Source organism: Vulpes lagopus, chromosome 11 (assembly GCF_018345385.1).
Source record: "Vulpes lagopus strain Blue_001 chromosome 11, ASM1834538v1, whole genome shotgun sequence".
NCBI classification, from domain to species: domain Eukaryota; kingdom Metazoa; phylum Chordata; class Mammalia; order Carnivora; family Canidae; genus Vulpes; species Vulpes lagopus.
In genome coordinates, this window is record NC_054834.1 from 46411570 (window position 1) to 46432822 (window position 21253).

At 33.6% G+C, this 21253-nt stretch overlaps 1 protein-coding gene across 2 annotated transcripts in view; it reads right to left on the minus strand.

The window, feature by feature from the left end:
• Positions 1–21253, minus strand: part of KCNT2 (potassium sodium-activated channel subfamily T member 2) — a 409501-nt gene that overhangs the window by 378130 nt on the left and 10118 nt on the right. For both annotated transcript variants that reach the window (XM_041774257.1, XM_041774258.1), the window contains exon 2: positions 9104–9176. The gene's annotated coding sequence lies outside the window, so the exon portion shown is untranslated. The remainder of the gene's footprint in view (positions 1–9103; positions 9177–21253) is intronic.

The following is a 21253-nucleotide window of genomic DNA, read 5'->3' on the forward strand; positions in this document are numbered from 1 at the left end:
CAAATGGCACAAAGTATCCTGATGCACTAAGCCAAACCAGTTGGAGACCACTGCATTAATGATACACTGATGTTCTGTGTGCCTTCACATTGTCAAAGTGAAGAATCTTACACTTTAAATTAAAGAAAATTCTGAAAATAATGCAATATAAAAATACTATCCTGACATTCTTGAAATAAAACAATATTTGGGCACTAAAATTCATAGTTGAAAGATCCTTTTGCTCTCCTTTATATTTTCTTTCCATTTTTCTTTAAGCAGACTTTTTAATTTTTGTCATTAATTCTGACTTTTAGTTCTCCCACCCGTCTTTCTACACTATTATTCTTTTTTTTTCATGTCATGTCATATCATTTCCTGCTGTTAAAATATATTTTTTTTTCTCACTCTTTTTATCTTGGTTTCCTTTTTTCACTGTGCTCCTTTAATATCCCATGTCATAGACTCTTTTTCTCTCTGTATGTATGAAAGCTTTCATTCTACCGTAACGTGACATTCAATTTTTAGAAACAATTTTAAATGTGGTTCTGTACATCACAATTTTGCACTTACTCAATGGTGTTCTTAAGCCCCTTAATCAACATCTCGTGTAAATCAGAGCAATAGACTAGTTTGGTCCCACACTAACATAAGAGTACTCACCAAAAATCTTCTAATTTATTATGCCGATGGAGCAGAAAGTATCAAGAATAAGGATTAGGAAGAAGACTGATTCTTTAGATTTTCTTCTAAAGAACACTTTTGAGACTGTCTTCTAGTTTCTTCCCTTTTTTAATAGGAAATAATTATATTTTTAAATTTTTTATTTCTAGTACTTTGATTATACTAATATTTAAATAAAAAAGATTCATTCCATGAGTGAAGAATTATTTTATTAACAAAAAAAGATTTTTTGATAATTATCTTGTGAATAATGAACATAGTTAGAATCATAGAATATGAGGGGTTTTTTTTACCTATAACTGAAAAGTATGTGCATATAACAAATACCATTTTATGACAAAATTTCAAACTATCAGTGATTATGTCTACCTACCCTGTAAAAGGTATTTGAAAATGAATTTTAAAAAGAAAAAAGTAACTTTCTATATGTTAGGCTACCCACTTCATAGATGCTTCATCTGTGGAGGCAGAAAAAGGCAGCATATTCCACATCTATCCTTTTTTTTTTTAATATTTTATTTATTTATTCATGAGAGATACAGAGGGAGAGAGAGAGAGGCAGAGACACAGGCAGAGGGAGAAGCATGCTTCATGCAGGGAGCATGACGTGGGACTCGATCCCGGGTCTCCAGGATCACACCCTAGGCTGAAGGCAGCACTAAACTGCTGAGCCACCAGGGCTGCCCTCCACATCTATTCTGATAGCATCATTTAACTATATAACAACATTTCAATGTGAAGAAGACATTTGTTCACTTATTTTTTAATAAATATTTATTAAGTAGTTACTATGATTTGAACTTCTCATAGTCTAAAGGATAAGAAGAGAAAGAGTACATGTGGGAGGACAGACCATCCAATGGCCACACAAGAATGTGATAGGTCACTCTAGTAATTAGCACTTCCTCCTCTGTTACTAAGGAGCACATAGAGACATCTAATTCTGACTTTGGAAAATCAGAAAAGGCTCCCTGGAGGAGCTGACATCTATACTGAAGAATGAAAAAAATGAGTGAGTGTGTAAGGGGGAAGCAGAAGCAGTGGCAAATATACAGGTACAAACAATTAACATAGGAAAGAAATGACAGGAGCACCTGGCTGTCTCCATCAGAAGAGCATGTGACTCTTGATGGGAGGGCGGGGGAGAGGGGCATGAGTTCAAGCCCCGGGTTAGGTGAGAGATTACTTAAAAATAAACAACCAAACTTAAAAAAAAAAAAAAAAAAAAAAAAAAAGCAATGGCAAAATCTAGCAAGTACAAAAGTATCGTGTAGTTCCAGCTCAGGCTGGGTACCTACATGAGGAGGGAGCAAAAAGGGAGAGACAAAAATCAGCAGGAAGATTGGCAACCGCTTACTAAGACCCACAACTGGAGGGGGCTTGCATACCATGCCGACAAAGTGTGGGTTTTAACTGAACACAGTGATGAATCTTTTGAGGATTTTAAGTGGGTAAATGGCAAGGATCACATGGTAGCTGTGTATATAATTGATTGGCAAGGAGGACAAGAATGGAAGAAAGGAGACCATTTATGAGTATACAGTATTTCAGGCGAGCTTTCCAGTTGTCTGAAATGAGGCAATGGTTACAATGCAGATGGAAAGTAGAGGACAGATCTATAGGAAATTAAGAAGACAGTATTGACAGGACTTGATAATTGAGAGACTGTGAAAGTTAATGGAGAATGAAGAATCAATGATACAAGTAGTACTGTTGGGTGAGGTGGGAATACAAAATAGGTTTGAGTGAACAAATTATTACACTTTGAGCCATCGGCAAAAGGTTAAATGGAGAAGTCAAGAAAGTTTGGATATATGAGTCTTAATACCAGGAGCAAATTTTTGTCCAGAGATACCATATTAGAGTACATCGATATAGAGGTGGCTGTTAGAATAGAGGAAGGATAAATACACCTGGCCCTTAGTACTGTGAGCAGAGTCATGCGGAGATAGAGCCCACAAAGGTACCCAGGGAGAAGGGATGGATTTGCGAGATGGGCACAAAGCCAGAGGGAATTCAGTTTCTACCGCCAGACTATAGAAACATGTGTTTCTCTATTTTCTTGATTAGTTTTATTCTGTGACCCTTGATTCAAGCTCAAATAGATTCTTGTCTACAGGAAGAAAAATGTAACAAAGCCTGTCCTATATTCAAAGCATGTCCAGCTACATGAGCAGAATCATTTTTATTTCAGTAACATTGGAAAGAAGAAGCAGTAGAGAGAAAATGAAAAGGCAAAATACCATACTCAAGTCACAAATTTCACCTGAAAAAAAGCACAGGTAAGTTGTATAGGCGAAGGCCACTGGGAGACTTCACGAGAAGCTATTCCAATACTTAACATTATTTACCCAATACTTTTCTGGGGTTTTTTGTCATTCTAAAAATAAAACTTGGCTGAGAGGTAAAATATGTATGCAAACCTTACAATAGAAACCCGTCAGGAGACAAGTGAAATTGTTATATTAACAGTAATATCCTCTGTGAACTTCCTCCTTGCTCCCTTCCCTCTTGTCATAGCTCCCTCCAAATGCACATCTTACTCAGCATCATTCTTAACAGTAACCCATATTTCCGTTTATCTGCTTCTAAACCCTCTTCCCTAGACCAAATTTTTGGTGGGAGAACATAGAGCCAGAAGGAGAACTATTTAGTGCCCAATGTGCTTCAGTAACTTTGAAGCATGTTCTACAGTAATCCAGGAATAACACCCACATTATTCTTCAACAAACAAAACATATATATTTTTGGTGAGGAAAAAATCTCCAGCAGCTTTGGAGAACTCCAGTTTTTGTCTTGGATCCTTATGCTGGCAGAGTCCCAAATCCTCCTTATGATAGATTAGCAGAGGTACCTTGTTCATGATCATCCCTCTGCCCTAAGCTTTGTCATCCCCTAGCCTGCTAAAGCAAGGAATGACAACTACCTCTGTGCCTTTTTTCGCAGTTGTCAACCAGTGGATGACTATCTAGTGAGGGAATGAGAAGCTACATGTATGAATGGATGAGGTCAAAGCTTTGTCAAGCAACAGAGCTTGAAATATTAGAAAGGTAATAGCTACAGTGTGAGTAACTACTGTGTGTCATACTGTGTCCTATTAGGTCAGGACCTTTACAGCAATTCTGGAAATTAAATTACATTGTCCAAATTTAAAACAGGCTGAGATGCTATCACCCAGCTACAAGGTGCCAGGCCAAGATTCAAAAGCTTGATTTTGTGATTTCTAAGTGCATACTCTTCCCAATATAGCTGAGAGAGAAGGTTTATGGTCCATACTAGCAGATATTTATGTTTACCTTTTAGTAATCTGAATTACGAAATAGAATTATAAAATTGCCCTATTAATTCTCTGCTGATCCACTTTGCCCCAACCTCAGTTACCTTCTATTCCACCTGAGAAATTTGGCATCATTTGTTTTTCCTGATTCTCTTCCCCCCTTGCCACAACTGCCTCATAACGTCTTTATCATATCATCAGAGAAGACTTCCCTCATCACCCAACATAAAGATGACACCTAGTCACTCTCTGTTATAGCGAACTCTTATATCACTAAATTCAATAATGTTTTAAAATATTAACAATAACTAATTTTATTGTTTATTCCTCTGCTTTATTTTTTCCTTGCTTCTCCATTTCCAACATTATGTAAGCTCCATAAAGGCAAAGACGTTGTTCTTGCCAGCATGAGGAGTAGTGCCTAGTGTAGTAATATGAGCTTGAAAACAAAAAGCTGAGTGATAAAAAACAAGACAGGAAAGTAAGGAAGGGTTTAAAGAAAAAAAAAAAGGAGGGGGAAATGGATTTGTTCAAGTAATTACCTAGATGTTTCCATTCCAATCTGGGAAAATTGCATTGTGCTTTTAAACATTGTTTTTAAATGATTGTAGATGTATGCGTGTGCACATGTCACACAAAAAACTAAGTAAGTCATGCAGATTTAAGAAGCATTTATCAGAGCCTTACATTGAGGTATAATAGATTCTTTCTCATCCAGGGTTTGATTTGAGAAATACAGTAATGTGTTCATGAAGGAAAAAAACATATAGAGTATGGTTGTAGTAATTGAAATGGTTTTACTTTCATTAAAATATTTTCATTACTCTTTGTTGAATCCTCTGATTTAGAAATTTAATTTGTAAAGTGGAAAACTTGAGGTGATTTCTGTATTATTTCTATAATACATCAACAACTTATAAAATTACTATTTGTTCATTCCAGTACTTAAAATAACCCTGGACTCTTTAATTTAAAATGTATAATAATTGGATGGTATTTTATATCAATGACTAGATATTCTTCTCATTTTGAAGATGATTAAACAGAAGTAGGAGAAAGGAAAATAAATCACTCAGCAGCCATTTCAGTATAAATGACATAGAAGTCTAATTTTCCTGATTATTATGCAATGCCCCTAGACCACAAACTAACAGTAGTTTTCATTGCAAATAACATGATAGTGTAAATATGGTACGTAACAGCAAGTCAAAAAAAATTAGAAAACTCTCAGTTTTTTGATTCACAACAGCATTAGAGATATTGAGGTAGCTGGTATGTATGAATACATAAGATACTTGACATTTACATAATTTATATGTATTGTAAATATTAACTATATTACCTTTATATACCAAATTTGGATTTTTATTTATTTTCTTATGGTTCCACTTCAAAATATTAAATGGTGGCTTTGTGTTCATTACCATCTTGATTTGTACATTTTGAGTGTTCAAATTATTTTTAAAAATGAGTGTTTACTATACATTTTAGTATTATACACAAATAGGAATGAAATTTTTATTTTTTTATTTTTTATTTTTTTATTTTTTGGAATGAAATTTTTTAAAGTGCAAATACTGATACTAATGAAAAGATGTTGGATAGTCATACTTAGGGATTGAAAAAAAAAAAAGAGTGGAAATTGAGAGGTGTGGCTGTAAGCAGCAGCTGTTTAGCTCACTTGAACTTTCTATTTCCAGTCTTCAGAAAAAAACAAAATTAAAGATATCTCATTGAAGAGGTTGGCATGTAAGGGTGATATATTATTTGTGATTTCACCTTTTTTAGCTTTCTGAGATTGGACTACTTTATTTGACATGTTGCATGGAAAGTAATGAGCTAACATGTATTTCATTTTCAGTGAAAATGCTGCCTTTTCACCCTTAGATAGCTCCAACCTGAAGGGTACAAAAGTTGTATCCTATCTTTTACACACACACACACACAAATAGAGTCTTAGTAAATCCTTTGCTGCAATTAGGCCCTGAATTCCAGAAGGGGTAGAGCTTGACCTAAAACCTACCCTTTCTCTTTCTTTGCCTCCCCTCACACCTGGCCCCATTGTTTCCCAATCCATCCTACCAACTACCTGAAAGGCAGTATTCTTTGCCATCAAATATCAACTTCTGAATCTAGCTAGACTGCTTGGATTTAGATCCTAACACTGGCATTTATTAGCTGCTTGACCTTGAGTAATTTATTCACTGTGCTTCAGTTTCCCTTCCAACATAATGGAATAATTAGAGTGCTTATTTTGGGGGTTCAAGTCCATAAATACATCTAAATATTTTAGAATGGTGTTCACCACAAAATTTGTCATTTTTATTATGTATGTTTTTCAAAATGAAGGCATCCACACATTTAGAAGTCTTTTTCTTAATATAAACTCATCTTTGCTGTTTAGCAACTAATGAATTTAATGATGCTTTTCAAATTTCACACAACTGGTTGAACAGCTTTGATTACCTTTTAAGAGATAAACTAAAGTATGTATCCTCAGAGCAATTGAAACAACATAAATGTACTAAAGTTATAAAGGAAAAAAATCTGGCTGTTCAGTGATTTTTCTGAACTCCCATCTAAATAATAAATATGGATAATCAGAAACGTACCTTAAATATTCTCTAGTTAGAAGCCAGATCATGTAGGCATTTAAAATTAAAACAAGCATCTTGAATTATATTCACATGCAAAGCAGAAAAAATATGCACCATATTGAGTTCAGATGCAACAAGCTGAACATGTGCTACGGAGCTAAATGAGTAATGCAATTTTTACACTGGATCCACGCAAACTTTACAGTTGCAGAAAATAAGGATATAGCAAAAAGAAATCTGGAAATGTCATAGCCAAATCAATAATTAGGAGGAAAGTTCATCATCTCCTACTCAAATTTCAATACAAAATATATTGAAATACTGATTAGAATGCAGAAATGCAATATATGATATTTAAGAACATTAGGACTGATATTTTTAAAAAGGCATTCACTCAGATTTAGGCAACATAAATAAGAAACAACTCTAATTTGTCCTATGCACTTCTGTTTCCTTTCTTTTTGCCTACAAGCCTATGAGCTTCACTTGGACTTTAGCCCTGGGAAAATCACCAAGTTGCACACTGTGGTACAGAAAAGCTGAGTGCATTAGATGTTAATGACCAGACAGCCAAAGTGAGTTTTTCAACTAATTTCCTGAATTATTAATAGATTATTTTCCTAGGAGTTAACTACTAAATTGTATAAGGCCATGATTTCTCTATGACTTATCTGTTTTACTCAAGCAATACTTCAAAAATAATTTATCCATAGTTTAATATACTAGAACACGGGTCAAATGGGATCAAGATTATGGAAATAATAAATCAAAAAACTTTGTTTTTTTTTAATTTCCCACCAATTGTTCCATCTTTCCCATTATTCTTCAATGTATAAAACTTTTGCTGAGGATCAGCTCCATGTTAAACCCAATCATATTAGAAGGACTGATGCCATGTCTCTACATGAAGCTTAGTCACTTAGAAAGAGCAAACTAGAAGGTAGGTCATTTATTTATGCTGGAGTCATGTGAGAGCTAATAAATAGTAATGACTCAAATAGGAGAGAAAATACAAGTGCCCAAATTATCACTAAATAGTAAGAAAGAGATCAATCTTAGAGATAATGAAGAAGCTGGATTGGACTCTGAAGGATGAACCAAGTTAGCAAGTCAAGTCAAAAGTGAAATGTGGATATCCTACACAGGAGGCAGATTCTAGAAACACTTAGTTAGATAGAATAGTAGGCATTATAGGAAGAACATTAAAGTGAATATGACATGTCCAGATTAGTAGATTTTTAATTTTCAGAAAAAGATATTTTTACACTATTAGTGAAGGCTAAGGACCAAAATGTCCTGCTTTATTACTTACCATGTTGTTGATTATTAGTAACAGAATACCTGATTTACAATGTCTTTTTTTTTTAAAGATCTTATTTATTCATGAGAGACACAGAGAGAGGCAGAGACACAGGCAGAGGGAGAAGCAGGCTCCATGCAGGGAGCCTGACGTGGGGCTCCATCCCAGGTCTCCAGGATCAGGCCCTGGGCTGAAGGCGGCACTAAACCACAAGCCACCCGGGCTGCCCCTACAATGCCTTTAAAAAACTAAAAAAAAATCTATTATCTCACATATGGAGACAATCAGAGGAAGAGTCTCTTTGGCCAAGACTTGATAGCGATCAAATGATGCCACAAAGGACTCAGTTCCTCTACATTTAATTGTCCTGCTTTCTGTGTCTCTCTCCCTGCGATTTAAGATGGTTACAGAAACTGAGGCCTAGTTCATTCACTTCCACCAGAAATGACAGCATCTTTGAACCTAGAATTCCCTACAAAACTTGGAGCTACCAAGGTAAATACCCAGAGACATTGGTCTTCCAATCTGCAACTAAAGAATAAAGATCAATGAAATAGATTAGTCTTATGGTTTGCTCATTGCGCTAATACCTTTCAAAACAAAACAGAAGAGACTTCAGTGACTCTGCATGCTTTGTTCCTGGCGGATTGTACCACCCGTTCTCATACACCTGCATGGACATATGATCCAAGGTGGGTCAAACAGTATGGACAATAGGAAAGAGGAATCTTTCATGTGTGGATATTGGGAGCAAGAAATTCTCTTCTAGAAGTGATGTGTGTTCTTCATATGAATGACTTAAAAATAACCAGCATTTTGCAGCAACGCAATACCATTCTTAGAGTACCCAGTCGTAGGAATCAATAAATTCTCTTTCTACTTAAGACGGCTTCAACTGAATTTCTATCACTTGTACCTGAAAATATTCCTGACTAATAAATGTATTTATATCACATATGGCAATCTCCTCAGTGGTGCCCAATACCAGAATGATTTCCTAATAAAACTAACTGATATAATAACTTTACATTTTGTTTTTCAGCAAATTCTACTGCTGTTTGGATGTTGATTTTCAAATTCTTGGCATGCACCAATATTGTTTGGGTCCCAAATTTTTTTTTTTTTTTGGGTCCCAAATTTTACATTCTGCAGTAATTACACACTCACCACAAAGCATCATACCACCTGATCCCATAGAAAAATGTAAAACATTTCATAATAATAATAAACTTTAAAAGATAAACAATTAAAAATATTTTTACTGACCAGTTTTATCCAACTTCAGTAAAGTAAGCATTCTTCCCTTCTGTAATTTTATCCATTTTCTTCTGAATGCCAACTGAAACAACAACCAAATATAAGAAATGAAAGCTGTATCTTCAATGGGACTCAGAGATAGTCACACCCCAAATCACAATCTCCAAATAGAAATTTTAAAAAATTATTGCAACCAAAAAGGGAGAAGGTGTCAAGAGCAAGTGCAAACTTCTATAGATACTTTAAATTGTGCAGAGCTCCCTCAAAGTAGATCACACAGCTCTGAAAGGGTCAATGAAACCTTACATAGAAGGTGTGAGCGGGATACAGGTGCTCTAAAACAAGGCTGATGAGTGAGGAAAGGCTGAATAAGAAACCATATAGAAATGTCATATTTACAGAAAGTGGACAAGAAGAGAGTTATCTTGGTGGTAGCTAATCCAAGGCAGACAAAAATAAATAGCTGCTAAATACATCATAGACATGTGGAACATAGGTCTTTCCTGTGAAAACTCTGAAGACTTTCTGCTCAACAGACATGAGAAGGGTAAATAATGACAAGAGACTTTCCTTTAGTAAATGACAAAACAGAGATGGTGAAAGTGTGTCCTAAACTTTCAACACTTTAGCTTTCATCTCTCATCCTTAATTAATTTCAGCAAATATTTGAACCAGGTGTACATGCCCTATTTAAAATTAGTAAAAATCAGAAAGAACTGACATACACATAGATAAAAAATTAAATGAGTAGGAAAAGAACAATGTAAGAGGAAAATGCTTATAAAGAAAATACCAATAGAAGAATGTTACCGTGAATCAACAGCTTCTAATTAACTCGAATCTTCTTGAGTTCAAATGAATTAAAAAAAAACATGAAGAAAAAAATTAGTAATACTAAAAATGTGAAATGATATCACAGAGCTCAGAAAAAAATGATAGAAAACAATTATAGAAATCAACATTAGAAGCAGTGTGTACACATATACATACACATTTATACTCTATATTTTGGGACACAAGAACAAAAAAAGACTAAATAAAACAAAGATCAAATAATAGATATTGAAGAGAAAGGAAATACAATATATGCATAATTGTTATTACTAAATATGAGAAGAGAACATATATTCAGTAATACCAATTATGACAACATAACACAGTAATACATGAATGTAGAACACATATTTACAAATCCAAAGATTTTCAATAAGCGTACTTTCCTGAAAAGAAGAAAATGCTTTATTTATAAATTAAGAGGGCATGTTTGTATTCTAGGAAAAGTTGATAAAGTGCAATAAAACTAAGAAAAATACTAGAAGAAGCTGAATCCATAGCCAAGTTATTAACATTGATAAAAGAATTCATTAGGATTGCTTGTAAAATAAGCTTACAAAATCTTTTCTGAATGATGGACACCTAGTTAAAATTTGCAGACCAATCACATTGGAAAAAAATCTGACATTACAATATCTAAAACCAATAAGGTTTAATTTAGAATATATAAATAATACATAAGAATGTATTTATATCAACAACAAAAGGTATGACTTCTCAAGAAAACAAAATGAAGTATAAGTATATGAAGTATAAGAAGAAATGTTGGCATATATTATAACTAGAGAAATAACTAGAGAAATGCAAATTAAAACAACAATGAGAGAAGGATGTAGGAACCTTCATGTACTGTTTGGGAATATTGATGCTGGACAACATCTTTGAGTATGAAATTATATTTGGTATATATATATATATATATATATACTTTTTGGGCCAGCAATATAGCTCCAGAAGTTTTTGCAATAACTCATAAGAAGACAGTACAAAGCGATATACTATGCCATTCAATAGGGTAGCAAGAATTCAGAGCAATGTAGGTGTGACTATCACTGAGGGAACAGACAAGTTACTTGTGATAGGTGCATATTATGGAAAACTATACAACAATACATATACAAACTTAGATACTGCAATATAAGGCTGAGTAAAAAGATTTAAAAACTAGTATGAGATCTACTGGGAAAACGATGTATACGAAAATGTGAAGAAATGTTTTGGAAGAAAATGCCCAAATAAATGTTTACTAATCACATATTTTAACATATTTGGCAATTGGGTGGAAGGTAAGAAATAGGAGGAGGAGAAGTAAAGAAGATGAAACAAAGAAGGTGACTTTGAGGTAGAGAGTAAGATTATCTCCACTTCTTCTGGAACTATATTACTACAAAATATATAAGTTAAAAATAATGATTAACTAGTAAAAAAGAAAACAAACGCTTTTGAAAATACTGAATTTCAAAGACAAATGAGGAATTCTACAAAGATAATGTTCTATTTCTTAAGCGGGGATAATTTCGTTCAGTAGTATGTTATAAATAATTATGTGTTAAATGTTGAATAAAAAATTAATATATCTTTAAAAAATTAATATATCTTTGTGTATGAGTGTAGAAAAAAGCTGTTGAATAGTACAGAGCTATTAAATGACTTATCTTAAATTGCATTGCGTTATCACTACAAACCCACTAAAAATTACTAAAATGAAGACATCAGACAGTATCAAGTACTGAGAAGGACATGAAGAAGCCAGAACTCTCATATATTGCTGATAGGAATGGACACTTTAGATAACTCTTCAGCAGAATCTACTAAATCTGAACACATGCACACCCTACAATTAAACAATTCCATTCCTAGATATATACTTAAAATATTTATTTACATTGCCCCAGAAGACATGTGATATATACAAATGCCCATAGCAACACTATTTGTAATAGCCAAAAAAAAGCCCAAATACCTAGTAATGGTTGAATGGATAAACTGGGGTTTAGTCACACAATAAAATATGAGACAGCAATGAAAAAGAACAAAGTATAACTAGCCATAACAATGAGGATGAATCTCACAAATATAAAGTTGAGTGAAAGAAGCCACAAAAAAATAGTGTATGATACCATTTATATAGTATACAAAAACTATCTGGTATTAGAAGTCAGGATAGTGAAGAGGGACTTCAAGTATGCTGGTAGTTTTTTTGTTTAATACTTTAATGGGCCTGTGTGATTATGATTCATGCTTACTTGTATGCAATACTTAAATTCAAAGTTTTTCCCAAAGACCTTGCTAAATAGGCTTATCATCACTAACCTAAGGTTTAAAAAAAAGTATTATTAAAATATGAGAATGAATCAAAACTTAACCATCGTTTTCACAGAAGTACAATCATGGATAGCTTCAGGCATAGAAATTTTGTCTACTTTCAAATTGCTCAAAAATTTTATTCAAATGTGATTGTTGAAAATATACATGCCTCTTTTCACTTGACATTATGCTATCTGTAAACAACTGCTTTTATTGGTAAAAACTGTATAAACTTTATGTTACCTTCCATCTTTCTTTGTGTCTATGTGAAATTTTATTTACCAAACAAAATTTTATTTTGTTTTCCGTTTTTAAAAAAAAATAAGGAATACTTTTTAGCTCTTAGAAGTCAGGAAAATAGGGGAGCTTTGGTAGCTCAGTAGGTTAAGCATCTGCCTTCAGCTCAGATCATGATTCCAGGCTCTCAGATTGAACCCTGCATTGGGGAGCAGGGAGCCTGCTTCTTCCTTTCTCTCTGCCTGCAGGTTCTTCTGCTAGAGCCCTCTCTCTCTCTCTCTCTCTCTCTCTCTCTCTCTCTCTGTCTCTCTCTTTCTCAAATAAATGAAATCTTAAAAAAAAAAAAAAAAGTCAGAAGAATGATCACTACTTGGAGAAAGAACAGCTGGTATGCAGCATGAAGGAACCTCCAGAATGCTGGTATTATGCTGTTTTTTATCCATATACTATTCACATTGGTGTATCCACATTTATAAAATTAATTCACTGAGGGGGACACTTGACAGGATGCACTGGGTGTTATGCTATATGTTGATAAATTGAACTCCAATAAAAATTTTTTAAAATAAAAATAAAAAATAAAATTAATTCACTTTAGACATGATATGCACATTTTCTGTATCTTTGTTACAATCCGATAAATATTTAGATTTCTTAAATGAACAGAAAAACAAGCCCGGGAGATGAAATTGGTAGAGGTTGTAAAGGTAAAGGCTACTGAATTTTCCATATCTCCGAACTATATGACATTAAAAAGCACAGCAGATTTTAACTGAAAAAGATAAAATTAGATTTAAATTGGTTTTAAAAATTAAAAGCATCCTAGAGACATCCAGCGGACAAATTATGCAAAAAAGAAAAATATGAATGACATTAGACATTTGCACATAATCCTGTGTTAAAAATGAGTGAAGAATTTATGAAGTACGTATGAAAAAAGCGTGACTCAAGACTTTTTATATTCAGTTAAGTTGACATTTTAGTATAAAAGAAATAAATTCATGAATATGCAAGAAATCATGGAATAGAGTCCAAGAGCCTGTCTTAAAAATTTGATTATGAAATGCAAGTGGAAAAAAAAAAGATGAATCAAAATTAAGATCTCAATAACTGAGAAGCCACAGTTGGAGAGTACTGGTGGTAAAAAAAGAAATCCACTTAGATATAAAACTGAGATTTGAAGAAAATGGAAAAATTAGTTATGAAATTCAGTGTAAATGTTAGAACCATAGAATAAATGTTAAACATAACAAAATCAGAAAGTAATGGAAGGAGGATGCTGGAAGCACATTTCAGTTTTTTATATTAAATACATGCATGGAACCTGCTTTGAAAAATTAAATAAGAGTTGAAGTGATTTGTGTGATCTCTGGATGGAAGCTTTCAGAAATTATATACAATTAGCTAGATAACTTTCCCCTTTTCTTGGTGACTAGCAGCATTCCAGATGACCTAGATCTTGAGGTAAGAACAAGATATACTGTCATCCATGGATTACCCATTAAAAGCAAAAACAGCATGAGTGAGAAATAGTATAAACAAATATGTTATATAAACATATTTATAAAATATAAAATTTGTTTGAATGTTTTTGTATTTTTCTAAACTTCATATATAAATATTATATTTTGTATGCCTGCATTTTGCATATCTGTATTTTCATATATAAAAACAATTAGGAATACCATCGTAAGCCATTAAAATTCCAGGTTTATTTTTTTACCACCACTTTATCTACCTCTTGGGACACTTGGAGCTATCTGAAACTTTCCATAGCACAGTATTGACTTCTGGAACTTGGCAGAATTAAATGAAAATATTCTCTCTTACAAAAAAAACAAATAGACCATCAGTATTCTTACATATAAAGAAAATATCAGTTGACAATCAAAGATCATCAAACACACACAGAATCTTGCCTTCAGAAGTAATAAAACAGAGCAAAAACAAAAACCAAAGAACTGATAACTATATGAACTTTAGATATTGAAATTATCAGTCACATAATATAAGTCTGTAAGTCTAAATAATCCAGAATGCAGCACATATAAAAGAGAAATAGAGCATATATGGAGAAGGCATCATAAATCTCTCACCTGAGTCCCAGAAAGAGAATATATAAAACGGAGAGCACATTTGAAAAGATCAAGGCTGAGAACTTTTCAGAACAAATGAAAAACAGATAGGAAGTAGGGAATGCAGAAAGGATATAAATAAGTAAATAAAAATCCACACAGACATATATTAATAAAACATAAGAACACCAAAGACAAAAGGAAAATCTTAAAGCAGACAGAGATAAAGGACAAATCTCCAATCAAACAAAGACTAGGCTGTAGGAAACTTTTTAAGCAAAGATGGAAACTAAGATAAAGGAATATTCTCTTTACATTTTGCTAAGATAAAATAGAAGTCAGCCTCTAACTGAGTACTCAAGAATACTATAATTAAAGAAAAATTATGAGAAAAATTTATTTTCAGATAAAAAGCTAAGAATTTAAAAAAAAACAAAAAACAAAAAAACAAAAAAAAAACAAAAAAAGCTAAGAATTTACTAAAAATAGACAAATTCAAATGATAATCTCATCCAGAAACATCCTCACAAACACTCAGAAATAATGTTTAGCCAAATATGTGGACATCCTGTAACCTAGTCACGCTGACACATAAAGTTAGCCATACATGCCACTATAAAGTAACAACAAAGGGATGGATTAAGGTGTAGTTAAATTGGTAAATCTATAGGTAAATTTAAACAAACATTGCCTGCATAATATTAATAGTAATAATTTTTATTTAGTAGAAAAAAAAGGACAGGATGAAAATGTTGGATAATAACAGCATGTATATTGGGAAAGGCATTAACAGATCTAAGGATAAAAATGTTCCATATTTTGAGAGGATAACTAAAATATGGATTAACTTTATGTTTATAAATTTATATGATAACATTTAAAGATAATAGTTTAAGGAATAAAAATAGAAGTAGGAAAAATGAGTAAGAAACTGAAATTGAAAAAAAACAAACAACAAGGTCAAGAAAAGAGAAAATAGAAGTGTAGAAATAGGAAATCATAAGATGATAGGGAAGATAATGAACACAATTGATAATCACAATCAATCACACTTAAAAGACAGAATTGTCAAATTGAACTGAAACAAAACTCTATTACATTCCAAAACATTAGCAGCATTAAAGAGCATCAGTGCATAATGGCAAAATGTTCACTTAACAGTCAATTGTAAATTGTAAACTGTATAAAACTATATAACAACAGAGGAGGTAGGGAGAAAGGAAAGGAAGAGGCAGGGAGAGAGAAGAAAGTAAAATAACAGATCTGCAAGGAGAGATCAACAAATGTATTTCATTCTGTCTTATGTCTTCATAGTTTTCAGTAGTTCATGAAATAAGCATATTTTAAAAATAGCAAGCAATTTGAAGGATTTGATCAGCCCATTACCAAATTAGAACCAATAATATGCATAGAATATTATACTGTAACAGTTGAAGAATACACATTTTTCATGCACATATAAAATATTTATGGAAAATACTGATGTTCCATGTCATAAAAATAGTTTTTAAAACTTACAAATAATTGCCATCGTAGGGACTTCAGTGCCTGATGACAGTGCCTGAAGGAAGACTACAATAATCAAAGACAACTAGAATAAAACTACATTTGGAAATACAAAACAAACACGCACAACTCATGGATCATAGAATAAATCACTATTGAAATTAGGCAATACATAGAAATATAGAATAACGGAAATACTAGCTATCAGAGTGTTGAGCTGAAGCAAAACAAAAGCAAATGGACACCCTAAAATTCTTACATTAAAAAAAAAATAGTGCAGGGGCACCTTGGTGGCCTTTGGCTCAGGTTTTGATCCCAGGGTCCTGGGAGGGACCCCAGAGATTCTGCTTCTCCCTTTGCCTATGTCTCAGTATCTCTCATAAATAAATAAATAAATAAATAAATAAATAAATAAATTTTTTTTAAGTGTAAAAGTTAATGAGTTAAAAAAGTGTAAAAGTTAATGAGCTAAAAATTCATTAGATATCTATCTTACAGAATTAAAAGTAGAACAATAACAAATCCAACAAAAGTAAGAGGGAAATAGTGAAAATAAAAGGAGAAATTGAAGTTGGAAAAAACAGGAATGAATAAGGTTAAAAGTTAATTTCTTTAAAATGACTAACAAAATTAATAGACCTCTGATAAGATTAATCAGCACTGGGATCCCTGGGTGATGCAGCGGTTTAGCACCTGCCTTTGGTCCAGGGTGCTATCCTGGAGACCCGGGATCGAATCCCATGTCAGGCTCCTGGTGCATGGAGCCTGCTTCTCCCTCTGCCTATGTCTCTGCCTCTCTCTTCTCTCTCTCTCTGTGTGTGACTATCATAAATAAATTTTAAAAAATTTAAAAAAATAACAAAATCTATTTTAAAAAAAGATTAATCAGCACTAAAAGAGAATAGAATTAAACAATATTAAGAATAAAGAAGTGCATCTAAATAATGCTATGACTTCTGAATTGGAGGCAGACATAATTTAGTCTATGACACCATTTCTTTGAGTTATAGTCCAAATTTTTCTCAACATGATAACCTTGATGGTGCCTTGGGCTTTGACTGCATTCAAGGTCAACCTGTGATATTCATTTGTGCTAGAATGGCTCATGATGTGACATAAAATTTTTCTCAGAAGAGTCATTTTGAAAGTCACCATTGTTACAGAATCTGAACATCCCTTGGGAGTTAATATTGTTCTAAGATTTGTCCAACCCACTGAAGATTTATGATTAGCATGCCTTGGTTTTCTCTTCAGATTCACTGTTATGTCAGCATAGGAACAATAATGGCCACTTTCTCATCTAAGCTTTTGTAGCTTGAAGTGGCTTCCATTGCCTGGTCAGGGCTGTAAAAGTTATAAATAACTAGAAACAGTGTGTCTGCTTGCACAAATTCTCCTGTGAGAACACCTAGTGTGTTTTTTCTAGTCTAAAACATGGTTTCAGTTGTACAAGCTAGGCAGGCATCCCTTAGTACATGATCATTCCTATTTACTATTCCTCTGACATTTTTTATAAGCCAGAGCCAGGGGTCACCAATGATTACATCCAAATAAAATGCCTGTGCATTTGAGCAGTTGTAACATTCCTATCAACCATATAGAGAACTCTCAACTTCAACAAGTCATAACTTCTACCCTTACAAGAAGAAAAAGCAGGACAATTTGAAAATCAATGACTTCTTGAACCCAACAAAGAGTGGATTTGCAAGCAAACCACCACCCCTCACGTCTGGTAAGGGATAAATCTAGACAGGCATGGCCCAGACCTGTTTATCCAGACCAAAAGTCACTGAAGCTATAACTGGTTGGGTTTAAATAATAATTTTGACAAGTTGCTGGACTACCAGAGACTTGTCCCAGAGTCCTGGGAAAAGACATTCCTCTCACTCCAGGCCATCAACCCTTCCTGTCTCATCTTGAGAAGGAAGATTTGAAAAAACAAAACAAAACAAAAAACAAATAAACCCCCTCTTCAGGTCACAGGCCCAAGATCTAGGTCCACCATAAGAATGAAATTTAATTGAAGATTATAGAATGCTCCCTCCCTGCTTCATATCTTACCACCACACTAACAGGGCTCCTCCTGATTACAGATGAAAAAGCTGCAAGACACAGTCTTTTTCTGAGGAAGAGTATGTAGGGAACCTCAAAGTTCAAAAAGGAGGCAAAAGTAAGGACGCTACAGATATTTGAATTTTCAGGCACCTATACCTTCAACAAACATGAAACAAAGCCCAGCTCCTACTCAGCTCACATACATCCCCACTGTAGACACCTACGTATTTCGGTTCCTAATATCTGATATAACTTGTGTGGCATTCGACAAAAAACTACCAGATATATGAAAAGACAACAAAAAAAACAGTCTGAAGAGACAGAACAAACATCAGCTATGCCATAGTTGTTGGAATTATCAGACAGAATATTTAAAATAACTATGAGTAACATGTTAAGGGTTTGTCAACTGTACCTCAAAACATTTTTTTAAATGTTAAGAGCTTCAGTGGGAAAAAAGTAGGCAACATGCAAAAACAGATGGAAGCAAGAAGATAAATATTCTGAGAAAGAATCTAAAGGAAATGTTAGAAATCAGAAACACAGTAACTGAAATAAAAAAAATGCCTTTAGTGGTCTCATCAGTAGGCTGAACATGGCCAAAGAAAGAACCAGTGAGTAGTAGATAAGTCAACAAAGTTTCCAAACTAAAATTCAAAGAGAAAATAATAATAATAAAACAGAACCTCTAAGAACTCTAGAAAAATTTCAAAAGGAGTAAAATATGTGTAATTAGAATATCAGAAGGAGAAGAAACAAAAAAAAAAACAGAAGAAATATTTGAAATAATAATAGCCAAGAATTTCCAAAAATTGATAGACTCCAAACCACAGATCCAGGGAACTTAAATGACACCAAGCAGAATAAATTGCAAAAAGTACTCCTAAGGACATCATATCCAAACTTCAGAAAACCAAAGACCCAATAAATACAAAATATTAATATTAAATGTAATATTAAAATATTAAACATATATAGACGAAATCACCTTATCTATTAGAGGAACAAGGATAAGAATTATGGCCAACTTTTCATCAGAAACTACAAAAGCAAGAAGAAAGTGAAATGAAATAAAGTATTGTTTTTTAAGATTTTATTTATTTATTCATGAGAGACACAGAGAGAGAGAGGTAGAGATAGAGGCAGAGGGAGAAGCAGGCTCCACATAGGGAGCTCAACGTGAGACTCGATCCATGAACTCCAGGATTACGCCCTGGGCCGAAGGCAGGCACTAAATGCCAAGCCACCCAGGGATTCCCTGAAATAAAGTATTGAAAGAACAATCTACATCTAGAATTTTATGTCTAGCAAAATTGATTTTCAAAAGTGAAATAGAGATATACATTTTTCCCAGGAAAAAAAAAAAACCTGAGTGACTTCATCATTAGTAGACCTGCCTTATAAGAAATTCTAACAGATTTTTCCTTAGGCAAAAGAAATATAATATAAATCAGAAGCTAGAATCTACATAAAAGAACTCAGAGTAAGAAATGATAGTAAAATAAAATCTATTTTTCTTATTTTAAATCAACTATATTGGCTAGCAAAAAAACAGCAAGTACAGTTCAGACACAAAATCTAAAATAATAACCATGTCAAATCTGGTATCTGGCAAATTCAAGATTATTTGGAGTCTTCTCCTGGGAGGCAAGTAGGGGATCAGCTCCTATAACTGATTCTTATCCCTACTTAATCCCTCTTTAATTTTTTGAGGGTCAGTCCAGTTTTTGGCATCTTCCTATCTGCTTGGCTGCTGTAGATGCACTTGTCTCTCAATTTATCAGTTTCTTGGCCTTCAGCTATAAAGCATATATCTTTCTACAGTTTTCCTCCAGATCCCAAAGGACCTGGATTTGTCTTCTCTGGCTGCCCCATCTTAAAGTTGGGGTTTTCTTTTTGTATAAATCCAACTCTTTTTCAAATGACCTATTTGCTTTGGGGATTTTAGAGGTAAACAAACTCTTATGCTTTTTTCCATTCTTTCTGGGAACAGCACCAGGCATTTCTGAAGTCTTGCTAAGATGCTGAGTCAGTGAACCCCATGACTGTCCTGCATCCTTCTAAATTCTGATAGAATTCTCAGCGATTTCTCTGAAAGACCATGGTTGGTGACACCTGCCCAGTCTTGATTACTGGCTACCGGATAACTGTTCTTCCTGTAACCTGTCATTGCCTCCAGGTGGGAAAACTTCAGTTTAGTCCAATTAAACTCTTGCTTCCAAAAGAACATGGCACCAGGACATGACATAGGACATAGGACAAGTGGAGCATGACCCATGTTAAGAGGCAACTATCAAGCAAGGGAGTGGCAAACAAATACCACTAGTGCCTTATAGTATGTATATAGCATGGGATTTATTAGGAAGTTGGGAGTAGATCTGCAAGCAGAGAAGTAGTAAATCACAAGAAGTCTCCTGAATTTTACTCTACAACAATCCTTTTAATTGCAGAGTCAATTCCATCTGGTCTTTCCTTTAAGAACATCGCTTTTATTCCATTATGTTCTACAATATACTGGGTCATCCCTCCCAGCATATATCTCCTGATTTTTATAAAAAGAAGAAACAAAAACAAAACTTTAATTTCATGCCTTCTTACCTGAAGTGTTATCTATTTATGTCCTATTTATAGCAAAGGACATGGACAATATTCAACATCATCATTTCATTTTTTAACCCCACTCCAGGAAGATTTTACTCTTTCCAAACCACCAAAAATTATTTTGGTCAAGAACATCAATGATTCTAATGTTACCAAATCCAATGCTTTTTTTTTTTTTTTAAGGATAAATCCAACATTTCGGTTGAGGCCAAAAAACTATAGAGCATTTTTGTCCTATTTTCCAATTACCCACTATAACTGTTCTACCAGGAATTTGATCTTTGTTTACCTTAAAACCTTCTCATGATTTCTGGTGCTAGCATTCTGGTCTGATCTACACTACAATTAGTGCTCAGTTTATGGCTTTCTCTACTTCTTTTCTTGATCCGCCATAGCCTGTTCTCAACGCAACAGCCAGAGAAATCCTTAAAAATATAAAAGTTTGATAATGCCATTCTTTTCCACTGCTTAAGATGCTACAAAAAATCCCCATTTACTCAGAGTAAAAGTAAATATTATTATTGAGATCTTTAAGGTCCCAGAA